Source organism: Periplaneta americana, chromosome 8 (genome assembly GCF_040183065.1).
Source record: "Periplaneta americana isolate PAMFEO1 chromosome 8, P.americana_PAMFEO1_priV1, whole genome shotgun sequence".
NCBI classification, from domain to species: Eukaryota; Metazoa; Arthropoda; class Insecta; order Blattodea; family Blattidae; genus Periplaneta; species Periplaneta americana.
In genome coordinates, this window is record NC_091124.1 from 54,630,820 (window position 1) to 54,646,545 (window position 15,726).

Sequence of the window (15,726 nt, forward strand, 5' to 3'; positions counted from 1 at the left end):
TAACTTATTCTTTTTCTACTCCAGAGTCACTATTAATTCTATACTTTACTTTGGTTCGATCTAAACTTGAACATGCATCTGTAGCCTGGAATTCCATTACTTCAACAGATTCGGTTAAATTGGAAAATATTCAAAGACAATTTATTTCCTTATGTGCTTTTCGATATATACCCAATTTCTCTGACTTTAACTATGAGATTACCTGTAAATATTTTAACTGTTGTAGCCTTTATGCTAGACGTCTAAATCTTGATTATCAATTTTTTTGCAAAGTTATCAAGGGTGATATTGATTGTGAGTCTATCATAAACAACATCAGCCTTCGTATTCCTACAAAAGGTTTAAGATTTCAAAAACATTTTTATAACAGAAATTCTAAATCACTTTCTCCAGTCTGTAGATGCATAAAATATGCCAATTTGCATGGGCACAATTTAGATCCTTTTAAGGTATAGTTTCGTTTTGATTATTAGTATTTACTGTTCTTGTTATCTATTTTATTTATGTTTTTTTTTTGTTTATTTAAGATATTATTTATTTGTTTTTGTACCTTTGTATCTTCTGTTTGTGTATTGTGCTGAACTATAATTGGCCTCTGGCTGTTGTTCAGCACACAAACATTAATAATAAAATAAAAAGATAAAAGAAAAAATATTATTATTATTATCATTATTATTATTATTATTATTATTATTATTATTATTATTATTATTATTATTATTCACCACAGTAATACGAACAGCATGCATTTGCAATTGAAAAGAGAGTGTTTGAGATATTTACTATTGTTGAAATAACATTTAGAAACATGCTTAGAAATGTATGAAGTCCGTATTAATTTATGAGGTATGTATTCATTATAAAAATCCCTAATGATTTGCAAGTTAACCAAATATTAAGGGGGGTGGGTAGTGATGCCTGTGCTATTAAAAATGTTCAGTACAAAAGTTCAGTTCAATATTTCTAGGCTCTTAGTGCTCACAGTGGAATAAAAATTTCCTTCCTTATACAGGGACATCATTTTATTTGTACTTCAATTTTTATTGTACCTGAGTTTTTTTAATGTACTTCACTCTCACCCGCTCTACTAGTGTACTTCCAACTGTTCTTCTCACAGAACCAAGCGTATACAGTCAAAGTCGTCTTAAGGTCGTAGTAAACACAAACACTATGGAGTTAGTGAGTATAGTACGTTCCAGAAATAATTTCGCGTTTTCCAGTGAAGAAAGAGCTTTCAATATTGAATCATATTTCCGCACAGGTATTGTCGTCCGTTTGCCTACGTCGCATCACGATTTCCCTCACCCGCAACTGTTTAAAATAACTTAAATAAAAGTAATTAACGGTCACGTGATTTCCCCCCTTTCTACGATCCTGCGACATAACCACTTGGATGGACAGTAGATAGCATGTGTGAGTAATGTTATCTGTGCGGGTCGGGCAGAAGTGAAGATTGAACTTACAGTACCTAAGGTACTCTTTTATAGAGTAAACAGAATTATTTCAACATGAGTTACTATTACCAAGGACGAAACTGGTAATTGGAATTAGATGCAATGGTCTATAATGCGATAATTTGCACAAAAGAACTGAAGTCTGTATCTAAATGAACGGCCACCATTTTCAAAAATGTGTTTAAATATCCATATTATGATTATTTTTCAATTTAACTTCATTCTCTGTATTGTATGCTAATGTGCTGTAACAGTACAATATACACTGCATAATGAATACTTTCGCATGGATAACTCAGTTCGTGAGTAAAAACACTTATAGTTAATCTGTACTGTATTTTGATTAAACAAAAACCTATTGAAAATTATCAAATTCAAAATTACGATATTTCCTAGTTTACGTAAATGGATGTACTACTTTTCTTCCCTCCTATACTTAGTAAAGTGATTTGTTTGTATTTTACTCCAGAATCATCGAACTTCAATCGTAGAAGGGGGTAGCAAACGGTGTTTCCGGCTCTGAACCATTAATCCAAAGGTATAGCCAGGTTAATATTAAAAATGTTAGTAAAAATAACATGATGTCCCTGTGCAATCAATCATTCTTAATTCAGAGCCATAAAATACAACTAATTAGTTTCGTATCCAAGTTCAAAAGAAAGGCCCTAACTGATAACCTGTTTTCCCACTTTGTTAAATGAACCTCATTCTTCAAGTCACATTACATGCTACAACCTTCACTCATATAAGCTTGTATTTTTTTAAGTTATCTAGTAATGTACAGTAGTGGCAAAAAAACCGGACCGACCCTTGTAGCTTATTTCAGAGCCTTGATTACTCCAGAGCACGAAAGACTGGTAACTAATACTTTCGTGGTTCGAATCCAGCCTAGGAAGGAAACTTCTTTTTGTTCCTTATTCAAATTTATTCCCAATAATTTTCGATTGCAGCGATATTTTACTACTTCATTAACTTATTATTCCCAGAACATGAATTTTACCAGCAATAGAAAATTATTGAGAATAAATTTGAATAAGGAACAAAAAAAAGTTTCCTTCCAGGCAGGATTCGAACCACGAAAGTCTTAGTTACCAGCCTATCGCGCTCTGGAGTGAACAAGGCTCTGAAATCAGCTACAAGGGTCGGTCCGGTTTTTTTTTTTGCCACTACTGTATATTGCAAATTCTAAAGTAAAGTTTAGTTAAATATTTTCATCCCTAGTGAAATAGAAAAGATACTGAACTTTAACTTTTTTTTTTTGCAATTTTCTTCCAAGCATATATATTTTTTTCTCGTGTTATGTGTGTGATATTCTTAAACCCGTAGGTCTACTATGTAGAACAGAGGCTGTAGAAAACACTGTACTGTAAAAATTTCATGTAAATTGATTCAGTAGTTTTAGAGAAAAATGCACTTAAATTGGAAAAATATCAACTTATAGAAAACTTCATTTAAAAAAAAGAAGGATGTATGAATTACATGCACCGCCAAATTTAATGATGCCATTTAAAGGGTTTATCTGCAGAAAAACCCCCACCAATATTTATATTGTTTTAAAGAGCAAGTTTTGCACTTTTTTTAAAACACAAAATAAAAAAACCGGATTTTTGACCCCTAATCACTACTTGGTTCTCTTAAAAGAGGTTTTTAAAATCATATGAGGAGGCAAAGAGGAAGACAGAAAATAAGAAAGATTTGAGAATGCTGGATTTGCAGTGAAATGCCTGAACTTGGGCAGAACACTATGAGTGAAATGAATGAATGCTCTAAGTTACAATATGCCAAAGAATTAATAAAAACTTAAAGATTTGCAAGACATTTAAAATTAAATGCTTCCTAAAATTATAGGATGCATATAAATGTAGAATCGCTTAGAATTAATAAGTGTCTAAAGATTTGCAGATTATTAAAATTTAAAACAAGTCTAAAATTTGTTATTTTCTAATTGTTTCTTTCACTGCCCTTTCTACCAACTGATATGGATATCTAGTATCCGAATGATATGGATGATAATGCCAGCGGAATCAATTCAGAGTTCATGTGTACCAAAACTACCACCACTATCACAGCGGTACCAACGATACCGCCAAATTACAATTACCATCATAAACAGAAGTATAAATACAACTACCACAACCAGCGTCAATACAATAATCAGTACCATTGATACTACCAGCATAACCATTATCACCAAGGGTATACAGGCTGTTAAAAAAGTAGGCCTATCCAATATTTTAGGAGATGATAGTATGCATCAAAACAAGAAAATAATGTCTAATAAACATGGGTCCTACAACACATACTTTCTGAGATCTGAACACTTGTTCATAGGAGGTGCTCACTGTGACGTCCATTCATGGCAATGCATTCCTCTGCCCTTCTGCGTAAGGAATCACGCACTCTTTGAAATTTGTTGTGATACGTTAATAAGAAAGTCCTGATAACGAGCCCCAGTTAATGTCTGTGGTAGCACGTATGGTCCTATTAATCTGTCACCAAGAACGCCTCCCCATAAGTTGATTGAGAATCGGTGCTGATGCCTTGTTTCTTCAACTGGATGGGGATTTTCAACAGCTACACATGCTGATTACGAAAATTCACAACATTATCTCTGCTGAACCCCGCTCATATCCGCAACCAGACTTTTGTTTTCAGTATTCCTTGCGACGTATCATTATTCCATGCCAGGGGTGTCAACTACGGTATGATTATCTGGTAGTCTGCTGTATTGTAGAGAAGAGAAATGCATTGCCATGAATGGACGTTACATTAAGCACCTCCTATGAACAATATTCAGATCTCAGAAAGTATGTGTTGTAGGACCTATGTTTATTAGACATTATTTCTTTGTTTTGATGCATACTATCACCTCCTAAAATATTGAATACTTTTTTTTAATACTATGTACTCCGAAAAGTTTAAATTATGCATACATGAGAGATCCACTGCTTGCAAGAAGGTGTGATCGTTATTGTATTGTAATTAGTGAACTCTTGCATTCATAGTGCAAGGAAAAGTAGTGTCTTGTGCGGATGTCTAAGGCGAGAGGCATTGTTATACAGCTTGCAAATACATCAATTGGATAAATACACAGGCAGTTTTATTCATGTGCTGTCACCGACGACAGTAAACGAATTAACGTCACTAAATAACTTGCGTCGTCCACACCTGTGGAGTAACCGTTAGCGCGTCTGGCCGTGAAACCAGGTGGTCTGTTCGATTCCCGGTCGGGGCAAGTTACCTGGTTGAGGTTTCTCCGGGGTTTTCCCTCAACCCAATACGAGCAAAGCTGGGTAACTTTCGGTGCTGGACTCCGGACTCATTTCACCAGCATTATCACCTTCATCTCATTCAGACGCTAAATAACCTAAGCTGTTGATAAAGTGTCGTAAAATAACCTACTAAAATAAAAATAACTTGTGTCAGTACGACTGATTTATAGCAATAAAATGTATTAATGTATTCCTTTCTTCCCTTCAGTCATACTAGATCAAAAATGGCAAAACGTCTTTACGGAATATAATACTGAGATGATATTCTATTGAATTATAAAACATTTAGTTTCAAACTTATAACATACATGTATATATAATTTATACGTTGTAAAAATTTAATTCTGTTATTGTAAACGCTAATTTTATACTCGCATATCGAATGACTGTATAAAGTATGACCGAGAGTTCTATTTCTTCTTACTCATCTTGCAACCTTTATATACTTATGAAACATGTGTTCTACTTCTGTATGTCTAGCAGTACCACACTTTGCCTGTATTTCTATAGCACAATCGTTTTCTGATGTTCATTGCACTACATATACAGCAGTTCGAACATTCTCTTCGTCACTCAAAATAAGCTAACCAGTATCAGTTAAGATTCAATTTTCTTGGAATGTTTTCCAATAAATTTTATTTCTGTAAACTCCTTTATTTTTATTGGTCTGCACTACATACAATACTGTCACCGTCATGTATGAGTCTAATCATGTCTAGTTCCTCAAAAAACAGACTTCTGGGTTTTCCAATGTCTCCTGGAACTCAGAAAGACTGCTTTTCGACTCTAGAATATGATTTTTATTCAAATATTACTTTTGTAGGATATTTATTATTAATATATTAATCTTCTTTCATTATGTCAATAATTCCTTAGACTCAAATTGTCTTGTTTAACACTAAATTGTAATTGTTTAACTCTAAGAATTACATGTAACCAAACACATCTACATTTTATTATTACTATTACTATTGTATCAAATGTTCGAAAAGCCCAAGAATTCAACTTGAACCTATACATAGCCTTTGTAGATTGCAAGAAAGCCTTCGACTCTGCAGATCAGTGCAGAGTCCTTCAATCGTTGAATAGACAAGGAATCCAGGAGAAGTACGTTAAGATACTGGAGGAAAAATACAGAAACTCCAAGGCAAAAATCAGTTTAGAAACGGAATTTCCGCTGCAACGAGGAGTAAAGCAGGGAGACCCGATCTTGCCCAAGCTGTTCACCAGCCTGTTAGAGGACTTGTTCTGGAAGCTGAAATGGGAAAATTTCAGCATCAGCATAAACGGAAGGATGCTATCAAATCTACGCTTTGCAGACGATATCGTCTTGTTCGTAAGATCAGCTAGAGAACTGACGAACATGCTTGAAGAACTGAACAACGTGAATAGAGAAGCGGGGCCACTCATGAACCCATGCAAGACAAAATTGATGACGAACGGAACGGAAACACAAGTACAAGTGAGCGGGAAAACCCTAGAATACGTCAAAGATTACATCTACCGTGGGCAGATGATGTCATTTCAGAACGCATTCCCAACAGAAGTCAACAGGAGAATAGCCTTAGTTTCGAGAAAATACTGGGGCATGAAATTTATTTTTGAAGACAAGTTTCAAAATTTGAACATCAAGAAACAAACACTCAAGCACTGTATAATATCCACGCTACTTTATGGGTGCCAAACATGGTCTCACAGAAAGAGAAAAACTAAAGCTACAAAGATATCAGCAAAAAAGGGAACGTAGGATCGCCAAAATACCTCTCAGTGATGAAGTATCAGCAACAACAATAAGGACGATGACAGGTCTACAAGACGTCGTGATGGCAGCTCAGCGACTGAAGTGGAAGTGGGGAGGCCACGTGAGCAGACTGAACACGTCGAGATGGGCGTATGTGACAACCATGTGGGATCCAAGAACGGGGAAGAGGACAGCGGGAAGGCCGAGGGCCCGATGGAGCGTCTTCTTCAGGAGGGAAGCTGGTAGGCAGTGGACAAGAACGGTGACATGCAGGACAACATGGCAGATGCTCGGAAGAAGATGGACAGATCCTAAGTGACGGAAAGCGGACTGACATTGAACATCAAATTATTATCAGTGCATAACCTCTCGTGACTGAAAATGGACAAACATTACAGACAGAAATGAATAATCGATCAGCATCAAGGTAATAACTTTTTTTAACCAGTAAAATAGGCTCATCAGGAGTATAAGGAGAGCTCAACCAGCTTGATGCAGGAGGCCCTTATCCTATGCACTTTTCTGTACTGGTGTTATTTATATTTGTTATGTATTTTTATACAGATCGAGTGGAAGAAAAGCCTAACTCTGCCAGTACTGATAAAAATAAATCAAATAAATAAATGCACAAATAATTTAAATTATAAGAAAGGTCATCTTTACCACTACAATTTATTTTTGACAGTCTTAGAGGTCTAGTTTTGAATAATGATTAGAACGTGAACTGCATCACAAACAAGATGCAAATGTTCTCTTATAGTACCCGTGCCACGAGCCAAACATGACGTTACTACAATATAGTCTACGAACGACTAACCTTATCTCCGTACGCCCTGGGATAGAATACGTCTCTAATTATCATCATTTTCTTTCTTTGGGTGTATATTTTTCTTAGGAAATAATTAATGAAACAAATAAATTTAAACTTATTAAAAGGATTAACAAAGAACTTTTAGTGTGATGAGAATGGCTTTCACATTTTACTTTTACAAACACTGGCAGCCTGTTTTCATACTCGTCGTGTTTTTCAATACTTCTCGCGTGATGTGACGTAATTTGAGATCTTCCTAGAGTATCTTTGTGAAATGTGATATTAATCCGGCTTACTAAGCGTTCGGAGCAGCTTCAAATTACATTTAAATTGCATCTATTGACATGCTAATTTGAAGTGGTCCTGGAACACAGGAAATCGGATACAAGTACCTTTACAAAGTCGCTCGTAATAATTGAACGTTCTGAAGATAATATTACACATATAGCATGTTTCATAACAGTGTTAAGTTGGATTCTTGATATGATGTTCACGGATTGAACAGTACGAGTAACAAAGGAGCCAATTTATTATTTTATTTATTATTCGATGCCATTTATCTATTAGAGTTTTTCGTAAGCCTTTTTTCTGTCTATTATTCAATATGGCATAATTGTTTGGGGTGGAAGTACAAAAATTAATCTTAATCTTTTAAATTTTCTACAAAAACGAATAATTATGATTTGCTTAAAGAAACGTTTTAATTATTAAACTAAATTAATTTATTCTGAATATAATGTGTTTAATATTGAACAAATATATAAATACAATGTTCAAATTGTATCATCAAAATCGTAAGAAGTTTGTGTTACAGACAAATATCAAGGTATAAGACGACATAATAATATAACATTAGTAGAACTTAAATGTTTCACATTTGCTGGTGTAAAGCACAGAATTAATTTTGGCCCTTGGTTGTGTAATTCTGTACCTTAATTAGACTCTGAACGTCTAACATGTAACTCCCAAAAATACAGTATAATACAATTAAAATCTGTTAATATATTCAATTTGACCAAATAAATTTAAAACCTGTGTGTATAAATCAGTCAGCCTATATTATATTTATGTTATGTGGTGTGATTCCCAAGTTCTTTGAAAGCTTCAGGAAGACTTTTGAACTACCACAGACACTTACTACTGACATCATAACTTCAGTTTTGAAACGCTCTTGCCAAATTCTGAGTCATCATATTCACTCTGTTTAATTTCTTTTTCATCACTTTATAATTCATATATGTTTATTTTAATTTTCTGTCAACAAATGTAAACATTTAATATTGTAAAATTCATGTAGGAGAGTATACTGAGTCCTTCTGGGGTACCTACAATAGGAGGCAGTGAACAATTTAATTTTTAAATTGTGCAATTTTGAAAAATCTAAATAAATAAATAGACAGACAGACAGACAAACAAACAAACAAAAATAAATAAATAAATAAATGACTAAATAAATAAATGAATGAATGAATAAATAAATATATTACGTAAATCTATATTTATATTTCTTATTTAGTCCTATTTCCTTTTTTTTTTTTTTTTCGTAAGTGTCCTAGTTGACTGACGTACGAACTTATTCTTATCTGTGTCAATATTATATTATACAATTTTATTGTAGCCCACACTTCGTTTTACTTTTAATTTTATTTACTTCCATATTTCTCTCGTATTAAAATATATCTGAACTGAGTTCGAAAACGGGCACAGCTCATTCGGTCCTCAAATTTATTAAATCGATTGTATCTTCGTTCCTTTATACTTATATTATTTTATTCTATTGCATTGTTATGATATTTTGTACATATGTGTATTTTTGTATATGTTTACAAAATGTAAATTTGTATTTACATAATGTAAATACATTTAAATTTGAAATGTATTATCAGTTTTTACATTATACACACTGTAAAGAGTAATAGTGTATTTGTAATAATATGCTGCACAAATTTTCCATAATATATGTTTTTAGCATCCCTATAACCAAAAAATTGTTTTGGATGTGATTTTTATAGACTTTCTGCTTGTTTCTGTACACCATTCTAGTCTAACTACCGTACTCGACGGGATTTCTTCATATGCAATGTCTACGGGTTGAATAATTTAATTATCCGGGAATGTCGCAATAAAATAATGAGTTATCTACTTTATTCCAAAAAACCAAAAGTGATTTCTCTGAAAAAATCCAAAGCATTCTTTCTTCTTCGTGATACTTATGAGAGGTAGAAAAATTAACAAATGACACGAGATTAGTGACGACGAAGATTAAATCTTATGAAATAGCCTACATGTTGTAACTATTCAATATTAAAATTAAACAAGTCAAACTTCCTCTGCCAATTAATGATTTCACCTTACTGTTGAGTTGTTTTTGCTAGTCATATAATAACCATTGGTCTACGTCACCATGCTTATATCAGATGGAATCGGCAACCTATAACAGTAGCTAACTCCTTAGATTTGAGCCCATAAATACGCGTACAAACATGCGGATTTATATTCTTATAGTAAGACGAAAAATTGCCTGTAAAGAGCTAAAGTATCTTAACGTAGTTTTCCACACTCTTGTTCGGGAGAAGTAAGAAATATGAAAGAGATGTATGAATTGTTCCTTCTTCATGAATTGCAAATTTGGTATGAAAGCTGAAGATTTCATTCATGTATATGATATCGAGTTCATAGCAGTCTGCTTTGAAACGGTAGCGAACAAAATTAAATCACTTTATATTACCAGTACAAACTAAGTACCACACTCCTGACAATGTTCTCTTATAGCATATTTAAAGACGTATAAAGTGCGTGGATAGCTATCGTCAATGGAATTGATGAGAGTGAAATATTGTACAGGACATCATTTTATTTTTACTAACATTTTTAATATTAACCTGGCTATACCTTTAGAGAACTGGAAACACAGTTTGCTACCCCCTTCCACGACTATAGTTCGATGATACTGGCGTAAAAAACAAACAAATCAGTCTACTAGGTATAGGAGGGAAGAAAAGTAGTTCATCCATTTACGTAAACTAGGAAATATCGCGATTTTGAGTTCGATAATTTTAATTATGTTTTTGTTTAATCAAAATACAGTACAGTATTAAGAATAAGTGTTGTTACTCACGAACTGAGTTATCCATACGAACGTATTCATTATGCAGTGTATATTATACTTCTTACAGCACATTGTGCATGTGCATATTATCGCACTATAGACTATTGCATCTAATTCCAATTGCCAATTCCATCGTCCTTCGTACTAGTAACTCATGTTGAAATAATTCTGTACCTACTCTATAAAAGAGTACCTTACGTACCGTAAATTCAATCTTCACTTCTGCCCGACCCGCATAGATAAAATTACTCAGACATGCTATCTACTGTCCGTCCAAGTGGTTATGCCGCAGGATCGTAGAAAGGGGGGAAATCACGTGACAGTTAATTACTTTACGAGGCCCTTATATTTAAGTTATTTTAAACAGTTGTATAAAATTACGTAAACGTCCAATTCCTAACAGAAATTAATGTTTTCAGAAAAGAGCTAACACAGCCCAGTTTTTACAGAGGGGTGAGCAGAAGCAGGTGGGGGGAATCGGGATGCGACGTAGGCAAACGGACAGTACCTGTGCGAAAATATGATTCAATATTGAAAGCTCTTTCGTCACTGGAAAACGCGAACATATTTCTGGAACGTACTATACTCACTAACTCAGTGCTGTTGACTATATACGGCCTTGGTTCTGTGTGGAGGACAGTTGGAACTTCATTAGTAGAAAGTGGGAGTGAAGTACATTCAAAAACTCAGGTACAATAAAAATTGAAGTAAAAATAAAATGATGTCGGCTAGATGAGTTTTAAATTAGATTACTTGACATTCTCCTTGTAATTAAGAAAAATCTCGGAAAAACGTCCGATATATGTACCGTGAGTGGGTTTCTAACCTAAGTCCGCGGCGGCGGTACGGGTTCGAGTTCGGGTAAGGCCAGGATTTCTAATTGAAAACATCCACAGTGGCAGTTGTGGCGGACAAGATCGCTGTTGGGGTTTTTTTCGGAGTACTGCCGTTTCCCAATATTAGGCATATACATAATTCCGTCAACATTTCTCTGTCATTCCATAACAATCCCTGACGCCGGCTGGCGATGCATGGAGCGGGCCACAAGTGACACTACGGTTTTTCCACATGAAAAAATCTCAGGCCAAATTAGAGTTTGAACCTGGACCACCTGCGTGACAGACTGAAGGTCTGATCATCGCAAGGAACAAAATTCATCCTTTCTTGTATACCAAAATACCGCCTAGTAAGTTTTAATCCGGCGAAGCGCAGTGAGTTTGTGAATGCAAGCGCGGCAGTAGCGGGAGTACCTGCCGTTAGTCGGCCGACAGAAATACCGGCAATGTTCGCTGAGATTCTTTATATCATGCGCGACTGTAATACAGTAAAATCCCTAGTAACCGGCACTCAAATAACCGGCAATACCAAAACAGCGGAACTTTTGGCTGGGCAAAAAGATAATTTTTCTCCGTTCCATTACTCTTTCATCGTATGATGACGCAAAATATCTGCATGGAAATATCATATGTACTTCGGTACATTGAAATAATATATGATATGCGTAAATCACGAAGTGATTTAAGACGGCGCTTATTCCGTCGGATCCCGGCCAACTAGTCACTCATAACGAGTGCACCTCAGCACATGTGTGGACTTCGGTCCTATGTTCATAGACATCTATGACGTAGTGCAGAGGGCGGCCACTAGAGGGAACCCAAGAGTTGGAACTCAATCAGAGACAATTCTGTCCGACGTCGGGGTTGTATCCGGTGTGGCTTAGTGGATAAAGCATCAGCACGTAGAGCTGAAAACCCGGGTTCAAATCCCGGCGCCGGAGAGAATTTTTCTCCGTTCCATTACTCTTTCATCGTAAAAAGAAAAAGGTTTAAATCTGCCATATTGCCACATTCTGAGCCGTCAGTTTTGCTACATAAGGAAGTTCGCACGAAATTTCATTTTCAGTGAACATTCGAACCTAAAATTTGTGTATTATTTGTGTTGTGTGATGTGTTTTAATAAAGAAAATTCACACAGTTTTTATGTTTATTTAGTAACGTTCGGGCCGTCAGTGTTGCCGCATTAGGAAGTTCCTCTGTGTCGGAATTTTGTCCCGCAGGAGTTCTTTCACATGCCAGTAAATCTACTGACATGAGCCTTCGCATTTAAACACACTTAAATGCCATCGACCTGGGCCGGGATCGAACCTGCAACCTCGAGCACAGAAGGCCACCGCTATGACGACTAAGCTACCCAGGCCGACTACTTCCTATATTCCAAAGTCTCGTTTCCATAGAGAACATGGTATGTACGTAATTGTATTTCAATCTATTGATCAGTGACGCCTTATTAACTGCTACTGATGATATTCTTGTTAGGTGAGCTCTAGAATTAGCCATGAAATTACTTAAAATTTACCTCAAAAGTGGGGAAGAGGTTGTAAAACTTCAACCAGGTAATAATGCCTCTCGCTCTCGCGCTTGTGGAATACCCTACCCAGTGACATCAGAGACTGTCGGAATTTAGTAGCGTTCGAAAGCAAGCTTATTAAACATTTTCTAACTGCTTAGAGTAGGTTTAATTGTTACTTAATCAATAAAAGAAATGCTTCTCTCTTCTTAACTTTTACAATAAACTGTCTAGCTTTTATTAATCAGTTAATCTTTTAGTACTTTGATTTTTATTGTATTTGTAAATTTAATATTAATTGTAATTATAATTGTAATTGTATTCTTAATATTGTAGTTGTTATCCCCTGGTAGAGGGGAAGAGAAGGCCTGATGGCCTTATCTCTACCAGGTTAAATAAATAAATAAATAAATAAATAAATAAATAAATAAATAAATAAATAAATAAATAAATAAATAAATAATAAAAAAATAAATAATGCCAATCGAGATCCGAATCAACGCTCAAGCGAATTCTACACCGTGTGAATACTTTACCTACTAGTGTTGCTCACTAACGCATACACGACATCGATTGCCTCCACTGTTTTGTGTAACTTAGATTTCATTACTATAATATCATATATAAACGTTTTAAGTGTCGTGTAAAGAAACGTTTGGTTTTGATCTCCTGTTTGTAAAACTATTTCAATGCGATCATTATATACAAGCTTCATATTGCTCACAAATTTTATATCTATGCGTTACTACGGAGAAACATCATTTGATAAAATTATGCGAGATGTATTCATATGTGCCTATCTCCTTTAATATGAGTCAAATTGAAAAGTGATACCTACACATGGAAACCTTGGCACATCGGCACAGGAGAGATTGACTCGACGTTCTGTGTTTTGTGCTTGAAGACGATATATCCAGCACTTTTGTGAAGGGAATATTCTTTCCACTGCATCTCTGCTTGCAAAGGAACAAGAGACAGTTTGCAAAAAAAGGACAAAGACGTACTTTTTTTCAGACTTATACTTCTCGAAAATTGTACATCACTGCCGTACAAATTTCAGTGAAATATAGATGCTAACGTTCATATTGAAAAGAAATATCGAATAAAGTCTTGCATATATAATGGTGTAGCCTACACGATTCAGATATCCGATACGAAGGTCATTTTACGAAAGGAGAAATTTTAAAGAATGATTGAAGAACTAAATAGAAATCACGCACAATATCGACAGTCTAAAGCGCCAATATGTATCATATTTTTCGAACTTCATAGGAGATAAAAATTGTCAAAGAAATACCAATTAAATATACATGTATAATAAGCGATTTAAAGCAACTAAATTTATTTTTTCGTTTTCAGATTATTACGTCCAAGGATAGCAGGTCTAATGGACAGTAGGTCTAATAAAACATGAGGTCTAATAAAAATGTCCAATAATAACTTAGGTCTAAAAGAAAAATGTCCAATAATAACTTAGGTCTAAAAGAAAAATGTCCAATAATAACTTAGGTCTAAAAGAAAAATTTCTAATGCCTAAATATCTAAATAAAATTTACGTCTAATATGTAAATTTCTATATAAAATTTACGCCTAAGGTGTAATTCATAAATAAAATATGTGTATAAATATGAAATAATTTTAATTTGATTTAATTTTTTCCTGTAACCACTACAGGTTGCCATCGACAAAGAGTACCATGATACAATAGAGTAAATGCCTTGAGGCTTAGTGATAAATTGTTGTTAGAGTGAAAAATATACAATTTGAATTATATTGAAACACATGATATTAAACGAAGTAACGTCAAGGAGATGCGAATTAGTCATGGTCCATATGTATGATGCCTGAAAATAGCTATTGAGCCTTTGAGTGCTGCAATTATTAGATCTCTTAAAATACTTTTATGCAGGCCAAAAGATTTACAAAAGTCGACTAGGAACCGGGGTATGGTCCCACGGGCTCCTATCATTAGTCCCGTAATGACGATGGATTCCAGATGGTATTTGTCCTTATAAAAACTGATGGAAGGTTCATATATATTCCTTTTTTCCTCGTGTACTTCTTCTGGCTGGTGTTCGTGCGATTCGAATCTCACAGTAGGGTCTATGATGTAACCTTCAAGAGAGGGAGGTTTAAATTCAATTATGTCAATTCTTCGATTACTGCCCTCGCTGGATATGCCGTGTACTTCTTCATATACTGAGTAACCTTTGTTCCTTAAGGCAGTTGCTATTATAGATCTTACTATATGATGCCGCGTATTTCGTAGAAAATAACCGTGTGGACAGGCCCCCAGGACATGGGCAAGGGTTTCAACCTCCCTGTCGCAACGTCGACAGAGGTTACTTACTAAAAAAGTTGATATTGTTACGATAATGAACATACGTTTCCTTAGTAATACGGTAACTTGTCAGTTTCAGAAATGTTTTAGCAAAATGAATACATACATAATATTATTACACTATTAATTCGCCTAAAGGTTATAAAAATGTAGTTCATAATAATTTCGACTACCACTTAAGATTGAGAAGTAGAACCAGCAATAGGATCTACTGAAGATATTCACTCAAAGACGCTCGCAATGCTACTTGTGTCACCTATGAGGACTTGGATAACCCTCAAGTCTACAAAGTGTAGAATGTGTTTAATCTTGTATTAAATGACCCCAGAGAACTATAAACAGTGTTGAAGGATGGCACTCGAAATTCCAAAAAATGATTATATATCATCATGCATCCATATGGAAGTTTTTAGAATATACAGTATAACAATAGATCCTGACAGGACGTGGAAGAGTTCCGCATCCCATAAATAAATCGTGTCAAATTAATCAAAGGCAACTAGAGAGAATGGTAAGACGTTACCAGCAGTATAAAGATCGTGGAGAAATTGATTTCTACTTGAGATCTTGAAGCTACAGGCTGAAATTCCATGCTGTACCGGAAGATGAAAATGAAGATTAATCTACTGTATATTTTCATTGCTCAACTATT

At 34.8% G+C, this 15,726-nt stretch overlaps 1 protein-coding gene across 1 annotated transcript in view; it reads right to left on the reverse strand.

The window, feature by feature from the left end:
* The window catches only part of LOC138704728 (uncharacterized), a 1,357,586-nt gene that overhangs the window by 1,192,222 nt on the left and 149,638 nt on the right, over positions 1 to 15,726 (reverse strand). The gene's annotated exons all lie outside the window — the stretch shown is intronic.